The sequence below is a fragment of the Rhinatrema bivittatum genome, chromosome 2, assembly GCF_901001135.1.
Source record: "Rhinatrema bivittatum chromosome 2, aRhiBiv1.1, whole genome shotgun sequence".
NCBI lineage: Eukaryota > Metazoa > Chordata > Amphibia > Gymnophiona > Rhinatrematidae > Rhinatrema > Rhinatrema bivittatum.
Window position 1 is genome coordinate 222,217,095 of NC_042616.1, and position 12,745 is coordinate 222,229,839.

Below are 12,745 nucleotides of genomic sequence, written 5' to 3' on the forward strand. Positions count from 1 at the left end.
GTGCGTTTGATTTGCTATTGTCTATGTATCCTTAAAGCCTCTGTTCCAATCTAGCCCCGGACATTGTTTTCCCTTTTATACTGTACCTCTTCGCTCGCCATTAGACGTGCCTTGCTGCTTGCCTCATGCAGCCTCCCAAGCCTACCGTCATCTTAAGGGTGGCAGTCTCAATAACAGGTCAGCCACCCACACCAATAGCGTCATGGGAACACAAGGTAGAAAAGCAACCACCCTTTGAGAGCAAGAAGATTCAGGTTAATCCGTCGATGAGCCAAACTTCTCAAATCCCTGCCATGGAAGTCTCACTGAAGCCTCCGGGCTCTGCAGATTCTTATCTAATGTTAGTTAAAGGATGATATCTTTACAGGGCTAATAGGCAAGATTTTAGGACTCTTGGCTATAGTAAATAAGAGGTTTTCTTTTACTTTTAATGATTGGCTGATTTTGGAATTCTTGGTGATTTGTGCGTGGCTCCCTTTGGTGGTGATAGTGTAATGAGAAAAAGGCATTTTTGGAAAGGACCTTGGTTGTTTTTTGGTTTTTTTTTTAAGCTTTTCACAGTTTTTCCATTAATGAGGATTTTTATATTGTACAGGTGTTTGAAGACGTCCAAGCCTTGCTGTACCACATTGCAATGACCACACTTGTTTGCACATCTAGGGTGTTTATTTTTTTGAGCTCAGCGGCAGGATGGGCTCAACCTGTTGCTCCAATCTGCACAGTTTCAGCGGCACCATGGAAGAAAATAACAAGTGTTTATATAAAAAAAAAAAAAGCTTGCTAAAGGGATCCAATCACTTTAATAGCTTTGAATTGCAAATTAGATTTCACCACATTTCTGTGTAAATGCAATTGAATGTATGAGAATGTTCTGATTAAAAAAAAAAAACAAAAAAAAAACTACCTTATTGTATGCACCAGATAGAATCATCTGATTTGCTTTCATTTTTCTTCACTTCTCTCTGCACCCTTTCTCATAAGTGGATCACAGTGGTGGGAGCAGTGGCCATCTTGGCTCTGATTGTCCATTCTCGGCAGCAGGTAGCAAAAAGCACCAGGAGTTCCTAAATGCACCAAAACAGTTCAAAATTAGTCTAAAATCACCAGTGCCCCATGTTTGACATTTTTGTAGTTGCTGATTGGGCTCAAGCTTCACACACAACTATGGGATCTTTTTCTAACTTGGTCTATTTGTTGGTCACATGGACCTTGGGTGATGCCTAACTGTGCAGAAACTCATTCTCTCCATAGCTCTGGTCACTGATTCAGGTAGTTAATAGCAGTTAAGTTGACTTAGAAAATAGTCACTGCTATTACTAGCAACGGTAACATGGAATAGACTTAGTTTTTGGGTACTTGCCAGGTTCTTATGGCCTGGATTAGCCACTGCTGGAAACAGGATGCTGGGCTTGATGGACCCTTGGTCTGACTCAGTATGGCATGTTCTTATGACTGTACCAAAAGAGAGATTCCAAAACTGTCTGACTTTTTCTAAAACTCAGTTACTGACTTTGCAGTCTGTAGGTAATGCAACAAGCATAAATCTCTGTGTAGGAAAATGCAGATACAAGTGCTTCCCAGTGTTACACTAGAAACCACTTTGCCTCTGTGGAGCTTGGAGTTTGAGTTCCACCACTCACGTCCTTAATGGGAAGGTCCCCAGTGTAGTTGCAAATTACGGAACTATTTATGGTGGTCCTGATGATGGAGAGTAAAACAGTGTGGTTCCTATTGGCCTTCCTAGGAGCTGCTCAACAGGGGAGATGAGTTCTCTATACTTACTCAATACTGGCAATCTGCTGCATACATTCTGCAAACTGCTGCTATTCTCAATCCTTGCTGGTTTAGCAAGAACTACTGTCGTCTGTCCTCCGGATCACACCTGGCTAGATCAACTGTCCCTGCAAAAGGTTCACTGGAACATAACTGAGGGTTAGAGCCTTCCCAAGAAGCCTGCTTATCACCCTGAAAAACACATCCTGATTAACTTGGACCGGTGCTTTTCAATATATATATTAATGATCTGGAAAGGAATACGACGAGTGATATAATCAAATTTGCGGATGATACAAAATTATTCAGAGTAGTTAAATCACAAGCGGATTGTGATACATTACAGGAGGACCTTGCAAGCCTGGAAGATTGGGCATCCAAATGGCAGATGAAATTTAATGTGGATAAGTGCAAGGTGTTGCATATAAGGAAAAATAAACTATGCAGTAGTTACTCGATGTTAGGTTCCATATTAGGAGCTACCATCCAGGAAAAAGATCTAGGCATCATAGTGGATAATACTTTAAAATCGTCGGCTCAGTGTACTGCAGCAGTCAAAAAAGTAAACAGAATGTTAGGAATTATTAGGAAGGGAATGATTAATAAAAAGGAAAATGTTATAATGCCTCTATATCGCTCCATGGTGAGACCGCATCTTGAATACTGTGTACAATTCTGGTCACCGCATCTCAAAAAAGATATAGTTGCAATGGAGAAGGTACAGAGAAGAGCAACCAATATGATAAAGGGGATGGAACAGCTCCCCTATAAGGAAAGGCTGAAGAGGTTAGGGCTGTTCAGCTTGGAGAAGAGACGGCTGAGAGGGGATATGATAGAGGTCTTAAGATCATGAGAGGTTTTGAATGAGTAGATGTGAATAGGTTATTTACACTTTCAAATAATAGGAGGACTAGGGGGCATTCCATGAAGTTAGCAAATAGCACATTTAAGACTAATCGGAGAAAATTCTTTTTCACTCAATGCAAAATAAAGCTCTGGAATTTGTTGCCAGAGGTTGTGGTTAGTGCAGTTAGAGTAGCTGGGTTCAAAAAAGGTTTGGATAAGTTCTTGGAGGAGAAGTCTATTAATCAAGTTTACTTATGGAATAGCCACTACTATTAATTGCATCAGTAGCATGGGATCTTCTTAGTGTTTGGGTAATTGCCAGGTTCTTGTGGCCTGGTTTGGCCTCTGTTGGAAACCGGATGCTGGGCTTGATGGACCCCAGGTCTGACCCAGCATGGCAATTTCTTATGTTCTAATGAGAGTACAGTTTGTTTCAATTCTGCTGAAGCACACTTTGCATAGCAAAACACAGAAAAGTAACACTTGGAGACCTGAACTCAGTCCCACAGAGGATTTAAATTTTCAATATGTACATGCTAGTAGGTATTGATTAATTGCAGCAAATCCAACATTTATTTGAAGGAGAAGGTAATTTTATAGGTAACTTAGGATATCCTCAGGTTAAGGTGGATGAGTATCCAGATTCCCCGATGAGTTGTTGGGTGGATATGCAAGTACAACATCCAAACAGATCAAGGGGTTAAATACTTCTGACCTCTATCCTCCTGGTCTTGACAGCTAGGACTAGGAACAGCACCATAGCATAGTAACATAGTAATGACAGCAGAAAAAGACCAAAATGGTCCATCCAGTCTGCCCAGCAAGCTTCCCAAGGTAGTAACTGCCACTTCGTGCAGGTTGCCCCATGTTTCTCTTAAGGGTAGTAACTGCCGCTCCGTGCCGGTTAAGCTTTTTTTTTTTATTCATTCCCACCCTCTAGCCTTTTAGGGATCCACAGTGTTTATCCCATACCCCTTTGAAATCCTTCACAGTTTTAGTCTTCACCACTTCCTCCGGAAGGGCATTCCAGGCATCCACCACCCTCTCAGTGAAGAAATATTTCCTGACATTGGTTCTAAGTATTACTCCCTGGAGTTTCAAATCGTAACCCCTAGTTCTACTAAATTGTTTCCAATGGACCAGGTTTGTTTATGACCATGGATCATTAAAACCTTTCAAGTATCTGAATGTCTGTATCATATCACCTCTGCTCCTCCTCTCCTCCAGGGTGTACATATTCAGGTTCTTCAATCTTTCCTCATAAGTCATTCGATGGAGACCACCCACCATTTTGGTCACCCTTCTCTGGACCGCCTCCATCCTGTCTCTGTCTCCTTTGAGATACGGTCTCCAGAACTGAACACAGTACTCTAGGTGAGGCCTCACCAAGGACCTGTACAAGGGGATTATCACTTCCCTTTTCTTACTAGATATTCCTCTCTCTACGCAGCCCAGCATTCTTCTGGCTTTGGCTATCACCGTGTCACGTTGCTTCGTCGACTTCATGTCTTTGGACATTATCACCCAAAGGTCTCTCTCCTGCTCTGTGCACATCAGCCCTTCACCCCCCCAACGCATATAGCTCTTTCAGATTACCACACCCCAGATGCATGACTCTGCAATTGTTGGCAGTTGCAATTCTTGCAGTTGTTCCAGCTGTTGGTTCTTGAAGCCAGGAACAATTCTGGCCATCGCATCTCAAAAAAGATATAGTTGCAATGGAGAAGGTACAGAGAAGGGCGACCAAAATGATAAAGAGAATGGAACAGCTTCCTATGAGGAAAGATTAAAGAGGTTAGGACTTTTTAGCTTGGAGAAGAGATGGCTGAGGCGGGGATATGTTAGAGGTGTTTAAAATCATGAGAGGTCTAGAACGGGTAGATGTGAATCGGTTATGTACTCTTTCAGACAATAGAAAGACTAGGAAGCACTCCATAAAGTTAGCATGTGGCACATTTAAAACTAATCTGAGAGAGTTCTTTTTTACTCAATGCACAATTAAACTCTGGAATATGTTGCCAGAGGATGTGGTTAGTGCAGTTAGTGTATCTGGGTTCAAAAAAGGTTTGGATAAGTTCTTGGAGGAGAAGTCCATTACTTGCTATTAATTAAGTTGACTTAGAAAATAGCCACTGCTATTACTAGCAACAGTAGCATGGAACAGACTTAGTTTTTGGGTTCTTGCCAGGTTCTTATGGCCTGGATTGGCCACTGTTGGAAACAGGATGCTGGGCTTGATGGACCCTTGGTCTGACCCAGTATGGCATGTTCTTATAACTTCTTCAAAGTACCTGAACAGCTTGTCTGAGCTCTTAAAGGTGAGCATTAGAACCTTGTGCATCATCTTGGGTTAAATGGAAATGAGCAGTGGGCAATTACCTGAATCCCATACCCCTTTGAGCTGCAAGAGAAGAATCTTTTTGGCAGTTAATATCCTGCTGCAGCGGTAAGAGAAATAAAAACTTGTACATGTGAAAAACTTTAAGCACATTTACATGTAACAAAAGCATTGTAGACCAGTCAAGGACCCCTTTTTCAAATTTATATTCAAACATAAGAAGTAACCATGATTAACATAATAGTTTTTACTATTCTCTTCCAACTTAAGAGAATTTAACTCCCTGGAAGAATCATATGCAGGGAAAACCTGAAGCCACAAACTCAGGGAAATATTTCAGGACTGGTCGTACTGACCCTGATATTTGGGAGGCTTCATTCCTGTGTTCGCCATTCAGAACCACTGAGATTCGTTCTTGAGGAACTTCTGGGTTCCTTGGCTCCTCCTTAGCATAGCAGAGTTAAACTTTAAAAGTTAAAAACAGGCCATATCGGTTTTATGGGCCAATGCCCAAATGGGGAGGCTGGCATCCCCAAAACTCCATCAGGGCCCTTACGCAATGGTCAACAATCACCTAACATGGTGAAAGAACAAGCACCACTTTAGTGTAATAGATGGAGCAGCTACTTGTGGTGGTTCAAGTTGGAATGTTCAACGTTTCATTTCAACCGGCTGTTTTCTGATGACACTGGTAATTTTATGGTTGCCATTAGGAAATGCATGCCATGTTAGGCATCTACACACTGTGGCCTGCTTACCATGACACTTCAGTGTTTTCAGTTAATTGGTGGAAGAAAGTTGTTTTGGAGGACAAGTGAGCACATGTGGGTTAATGCCTGAGATGTTCATCACTTTCTGATGTACCCATATTTCTTAATCTCCATGCATCAAGTGGGGAGACATGATCCTTGTAACCCCACTGGTCGTTCACAAATATTTTAGATTTCCCTTTCTGCTTTGCAGAGGCATACCAGTTGGTAAACACAGAGATGTGTCTGTTCTACCACTAGATTTGTTCCAAAAGTCCTCTTGTTTGGGCATTAATGGCCTCAGAGCATCTCTCATCCTTTTTCTCTTCATCTTTTCCCCTTTGCTCTCCAGGGTGAATCATATTCGGCCAAGTTGGTGAAATCCAGAGTGTGGCTGAGGAATGTTTTCTGACCCACTCATGGCTGAATGGCATGCCCCACATCAGACTATGGTGGCCTTTGGCTTCTGAAATGGCTTTTCCCTCAGAGACTGGCTTAGTGAGTGGGTGACTCACCTAGTGGTTAGAGCAATAGGCTGAGAACCAGATAAACTATGGTTCAAATTCCACTCCCCCACTTGCATTCCTTGTGACCTTGGGCAAGTCACCATATCTTCTCTTGCCTCAGGCACCCACTTAGATTGCAAGCTTTATGGGGCATGGACTTAATGTACCTGAATACTAACAGTGCTGTAAGCCTCTTTGAGCATTAATTGAAAAGGTGGGCTAAAAATCAAAATAATTATTATTCTCTGAGGCTTATCTCCAACAGTATCTGATACAATGCAGGGAGCCTGTCTACCATTAGCTTCAAAACCAGGGCTATCTGGAACCTCTTCATCTGCCTTTTGACTCTGACTTCCGTTATGGTGGAGAGACCCCACTCTCCTACTGAAATCTGGCAAACTGGTAGACTGCTACAGATCTTCTCCAGGGATTTCTCGGTTATCTTCGCCTGGCTGTACCATAGTGGCATCTTCAAGTAAGGCGGGGGAGAACAACAGAGCATTGCTCAGCTTCAGACTTTTTTTTTCCCATTCATTGACAACGATACATGCTGACCAGTGGGATCTGGTGTGCACAGTGCTTCTATGGAGATCTCCTCTCCTTATGCTTGCAACCTCCAATTCAGGTACATATTCTTCTGCTGTCATTCTTCCATCAGATAATTGGCCTCATCCAGTTTCCACAGCAGCATTTGGGAGCTGAACGTTATTAAGGGGCTTGGCAAAACAGTTAGGCCTCAGTTGCAGCTTGCCAATTTTCTGGCATCTGCGCCTCTAGGGTGGTCGAGTTCTCTCGTGGGAAATCATAAGTTGACCAAACTTAAGATGCTCTGCCGCAACTCAAATCGATCATCATCGGGGAAACCAGGAGTTTTGCAGAGCTGGCAGATGAATACACACCAGAGCTCTATGATCACCAACAAGTTGCTGGGGAAGAGTGCTTCATCAAGGTGCACTGAAATACTTCATACACAGATCCTCCGTGCAGTTTTTTCCTTGTACATGATCAACCTCCAGAAATGGCTTGTTGCACAAGAGCATGTCGCATCTTTTATTGATACCAATCAATCCACACACTATAAAAACTTTTTGGGAGGGATCCACAACTATATATGAGTGCCTCGATTATCACCTCGCTATTAATTATTTACTTCAATTACTTCCTTTTTTACCTTTAACTCCCGTGAAAACTTTAAATATTTTTTTACCCTTAATCCAAAAGATTTTAAATTCTTTTATTGAGAAACAAAAGAATTTTTAAGGAAGGAGTGGAAGGTTTCATACAACATTATTTTGCCACTACCACCCAGTAATGTGCTATAGCAGTATACTCATTAACCAACCTCCTCCGACCTTTTCTTTTCTTTTTTTTATTTATTTTCAGCGTGACAACCCATTTAAAATCTTCAAATAATTTTGCCGAACTTCTTCTTCAAATGCTTTAAGAGGTAATGTTTTCCATATAACACCAATGTAACCTTGCAAGCACCAACATTATATATAGTTCAAATGCTTTCTATATCATAAACAGACTTATCTCTACAAGTAACCGTTTTCCAACGGGGTCTCATTTCAGATCCGTTGATCTTTCCTTAGGGGATTTTTATATAGCTTCGGAAGTCGAAAGCAAAAATTTCTGCGCTTAATTGTTTTCTCTGTCTCTAGCTTGCAAGCATTTCTTCAAGCGTTTAATTATTCTTTGCCGTCTCTGCTATTATCCGAACGGATCTATTGCTTCTCTTCCACCATGCTGTTCTAAATGCTCCAAATTGCTGACTTACCTATACTCCACTCATGTTTCAAATCCACCAATCCAAAAGCACGTCTACCCACCAACATCACAGTACATATTAAATCAAAGAACTCCAGTCCAGTTCTTCATTTAATCCGATCAGCATCTGAGTTTTCAGTGTAAAAATCCAAAACTGGAAGATTGGGCGTTCAAATGGCAGATGAAATTTAATGTGGACAAGTACAAGGTGAAGCATTTAAGGAAAAATAACCCTTCCTGTAGTTACACGATGTTAGGTTCTATCTTAGGAGCTACCACCCAGGAAAGAGATCTAGGCGTCATAGTGGATAATACATTAAAATTGTCAGCTGTGAGCTGTGGCAGTCAAAAAAGCAAGCAATGTTAGGAATTATTAGGAAGGGAATGGCAAATAAAACAGTGCAAGACATAATGCCTCTGTATTGCTCCATGAGACTGCACCTTGAATACTGTGTGCAATTCTGGTCACCGCATCTCAAAAAAGATATAGATGCACTGGAGAAAAAGTGCAGAGAAGGGCGACCAAAATAAGGGGCATGGCACAGTTTCCCTATGAGGAAAGGCTAAAGAAGTGTTAGGGCTTGTTCAGTTAGGAGAAGAGAAGACTGAGGGGGGGATATGATAGAGGTCTACAAAATCATGAAAGGAGTTGAACGGGTTAATGTAAATCAGTTATTTACACTCTCAGATAATAGAAGGACCAGGGGTCACTCCATGAAGTTAGCAGGTAGCTCATTTAAACAAATTGAAGAAAATTCTTTTTCACTCAGCACATAGTTAAGCTCTGGAATTCATTGCCAGAGGATGTGGTTACAGCAGTTAGTGTAAGTAGCTTGAGATCTATTTAATGTTTGGAGACTTGGATTGGCCACTGTTGAAAACAGGATACTGGGCTTGATGGACCCTTGGTCTGACAGAGTATGGCATATCTTATGTTCTTATGTAAATTTTTGGCTGAAAATTCATCTAGATTTAGGGACCTAATTTATCTGCCTAGTGCTGAAAATTGGTACTAAGAACCTAATTTTTTTCCCCTGCTGTCATGTAATGCATTAGCATTACCCCTAACACCTACTTGGAGTTAATCCTTTGGACACTCAGGCGATCTTGCCAAAAACTACCCAGGTCCACCTGCACCTTCGCTCATGCTCCTACATTGGCAGTCTCCCACCTGCCAACTGGGTTCCTACTTGCCTATAGGCAAATACACTGCCCACATGCAAATTGCCTAGTGGTTTCTAGAGATACTGAGACCCTACACAACCCAAGAGCCAAGCAGTTTCTATAAATGTACCCACAAACCAAATATAAAAAATGCTGTGATTGTCAATTGCTCATAAGACAGATTTAACACCATAAACTGTGCCTGAATGTAAACCGATGTGATATCCCAATTGAGATCGAATGTCGGTATATAAAAATAATAAATATTTCTGTTCACTGTTCTTGGTATTTGTTGTTAGATTTAATTTGCAAACAGCAATAGATAAAAGAACAATGGCTCGTACAGCTAATGCTAACTAGATACGTTTCACTGTATTTAGCTAGTAACTGGGGAGTTTTAGGAGAGATTGTACAAGGATGTGTAGAGCTAGGACAGGGCCCTGGCACAGTTCTGGTTCTTCTGTGTTCCCTGCCAAGAATGAGATTTCTGGCCAATTCTGGGCTAGGTCATTCAAGCTGGTGCTGTACAACCAATTAAAACTCAAGGCCCTGGCTTCCTTACCAGTAGTAATACAGAATGTTGAAATATTGTTCCGCCTTGAGGAGACTGGGGAAGGATGGCTTCCAAGCTTCACTTTGTGCACATGGCAAGTTAACCTGTTTAGTCCTAGCTGCAAGAAACTGCAGAGTGAGCAGCAGTTACTGCCACCTACCTGTCAATTCAAGGATTGCAAGGAAAAGATGTTACAGGGGAAACAAAAATAAATCTCGGTGCAGAATAAATCTTAACGGGCATAAAGATCCCCCATTTTGCCACACCCATCTTAACTCTGCCGCCATAGTCACTCACTTTATAGACTCTTAAATTTAGGCACCTAGTGACATTAGGAGCCTAAATTTTCGAACTCAGCCTAGTAAATTTTCCAAAGGACCAATTTAGGAGCCTAACTCACAAAATGAGACACCTAAACCCTTTGATAATCGACCCCCCCTTATTCATTGACATGCCTGAGAGTAACTTTCAAAGCCATTTATGCACATAAAACACAGGTTTATGCAGGCAAATGGAAGTTGTATAATTGACTCAGGCTCGGTATGTTTTGAATGTACTTCTGTGTACATGGGGGGGGGGAGCGGGGACACAAAGTTGGGACAGAGTCAGGAATCTGTACTTACACTCTTCTTGATTTTAAAAAGTATGCGTGTGAGAGTGCACGTGGTTGTGACTTTTGCATTTATATCCCAATTAGGACTGGGTTTTCCATTTTTAATTTTGGACATTTTGATGTGACGTGTCTCTGAAACATGACACTTACGCATGTTTCCAGATGTATCCCAGGGTAGCGCGGAGGAACACTGCGAACTCGGGTAGCACACTTTTCTGTGCTTGGTTTTCTTAAATTCCCATGGAAAGGCTTTGTAAAATTTCAAGGATCCAACTTTATTTGCGTTGCGCCATCCTAGATGACCGTGATGAGGCAGCCTGACATGCCATTGTTTAGTTTCCTGAGATATCCCTGCCTGAATTGGGTCCTATATTTGCCCTGTCCTTTTCAGACACCCTTTTTTTTTTTTTTTCTTGATTTGTGGGGGGGGGGGGGGGGGGGGGGTTTCCCCTTTGGAGACTGAGACTTGGATCCCTGGGGACACTAGGGATTTTTATTCTTTTGCTGGGATTTGTTCTTTGACATCTGATATTACTGCACATGTGTATTTCTAACTCAAGTTGTTTTCTTGAAGTTCTATTATAAAATTGCATAAATTAAAAAGATTTAAAAGAAAAATGCATTTGATTTTTATTCTTCATTGAGCAGTGACATCTTACCCTTCGTGCACTGTAAGAGATCCAGTGTTAGGTGATAGAAATCAGTTGCAACTTGCAAGGTCCTTTCTGGGCTGTTGTGCCTGCTACAGGAATCAATCAAAATGCAGTGGGGGTAGGCAGGGATTTTTTGTTTGTTTTCATTGGGTGGGGAGAAGAGGGGGATTTAATTTTATTTTTGGCTGTTCAGTTTTATTTAGTACACTGAATTGTTTTAATGTGCACTATAACCATTTAATGCACACCAAAATGGAAAAACGAAATAAAACAATTTAATGTTTTTTTTCTCTCATTTTCATTTTGAAAATTACACAAAACGAAGCAAAAGCACATCCCTAGAATGCAGCATTCATTGCCAGTGTGCTGTTTAGGATAAGCCAGCATTATCAAACTTTCACAAACCGGAATCAGTACCCAGCTGAATCCTTCCGCCTTTTGTTTTATGATCTCAACCCCTTTCATCCAGGCAGGGATGACAGGCCGTGTTATCATGAGCATTTCTCTGTTTAATTGTATTACAAATCTGCATCTGAATTCCAGTGACTTTATTTAGTTATTTATTTAAAATTACCTTTATTCTGCCTTTACTCACATTATTCACCCCACCCTGCTCTGATTCCTTTTATCCTTTTTGTCATGCCATTAACAAAAAAATGTCCCCAGGAGTAGAATTCTCACAGATGAGAAGCCCAGGGCACGTGATGATCGAATATTTAAATGAGGGGTCGCGCTGCCAAGGAGATGCTGGGGACAAATGTGTGCCCCTAACACCTCCTTGGCAGCGGGTGCCCAGGAGAGGTGGTTATCGACGGGTTAGGAAAACGAACACTCAATTTTACGAGTGTCTGTTTTCCTAACCTGTGCCTTGATATTAAGTCGGAGGAAGTACAGAAGAGCAGTATTTTCTGCTTTCCTGTACACGTTTTGGGCTGCTCAGAAATTAATGCTTGCTCTGGGCAGGCATTAATTTCTGAGGGTAAAAATGTGCACGATGGGTGCACTTTCTTTTTCATCAGGGGAGAATAGCTAATAGCCTCATCAACATACATTTGCATGGGATGAGCGCTGTTAGTTTCGCGGGGGATTGGGCGCGCTAATCTCTTATAGAATAAGGGGCTGTGGATGCGCGTCCAGCCATGGGTTAGACAGTGCGCTCGGCTGAGCTCACTGTATTGCATCGGCCCCTATAAATGCGCATGTCCCTTGCGTCAGTGCGTAAAATCTTGTCTTAAAGAGCGGTGGCATTCTTTTATTTATCAGCTAGAAAATGATCTACAGGAAATCGCCAAAAATGTTAGCCAAACAAAAATGCATCAGAGGGGAAAATACTCATATAATAGAGCTGCCAAGTCATATTTAACTATTCTGGTCCTTCTTTAAAGCAGACATGCCAAGGAAGAGAGATTTTGCTACAAGCGATTGAGTGATTTTTCACCAAAAGATTATTTTTTTTATTATTTATTTATTTATTTATTTTTACTGGTGGTGCAATTCAAAGAAGAAGTTTTACCCTGAAGAAGAAAGCCGCATTTTTCAAAATGCGGCCCATGTCGGGTTTCCTGAAAGCTTATAAGTAGACACCGTCATCACAGCTAAAGGTAAGTGTTTTGGTTGTAATTTTTATATTGTGTGTTGAAGCAATTAAAAATTTGTTTTAAAAAATTTTTTTACACATGGAAGGAGGAGGCGATGATGAAATATAGCTTGAACAGTTAAATATGACTGGCGATTCTGTTATATGAGCATTTTCCCCTCTTATGCATTTTGTTTGGCTAAC

At 41.3% G+C, this 12,745-nt stretch overlaps 1 protein-coding gene across 2 annotated transcripts in view; it reads left to right on the plus strand.

Moving 5' to 3' along the window:
- Positions 1 to 12,745, plus strand: part of WIPF3 (WAS/WASL interacting protein family member 3) — an 82,773-nt gene that overhangs the window by 27,500 nt on the left and 42,528 nt on the right. Inside the window, exon 1 of one of the 2 annotated variants that reach the window (XM_029589203.1) lies at positions 12,454 to 12,566. The exons of the other annotated variant lie outside the window; for it this stretch is intronic. The gene's annotated coding sequence lies outside the window, so the exon portion shown is untranslated. Of the gene's footprint in view, positions 1 to 12,453; positions 12,567 to 12,745 lie in introns of those variants that run through there. 2 annotated transcript variants of the gene reach the window in all.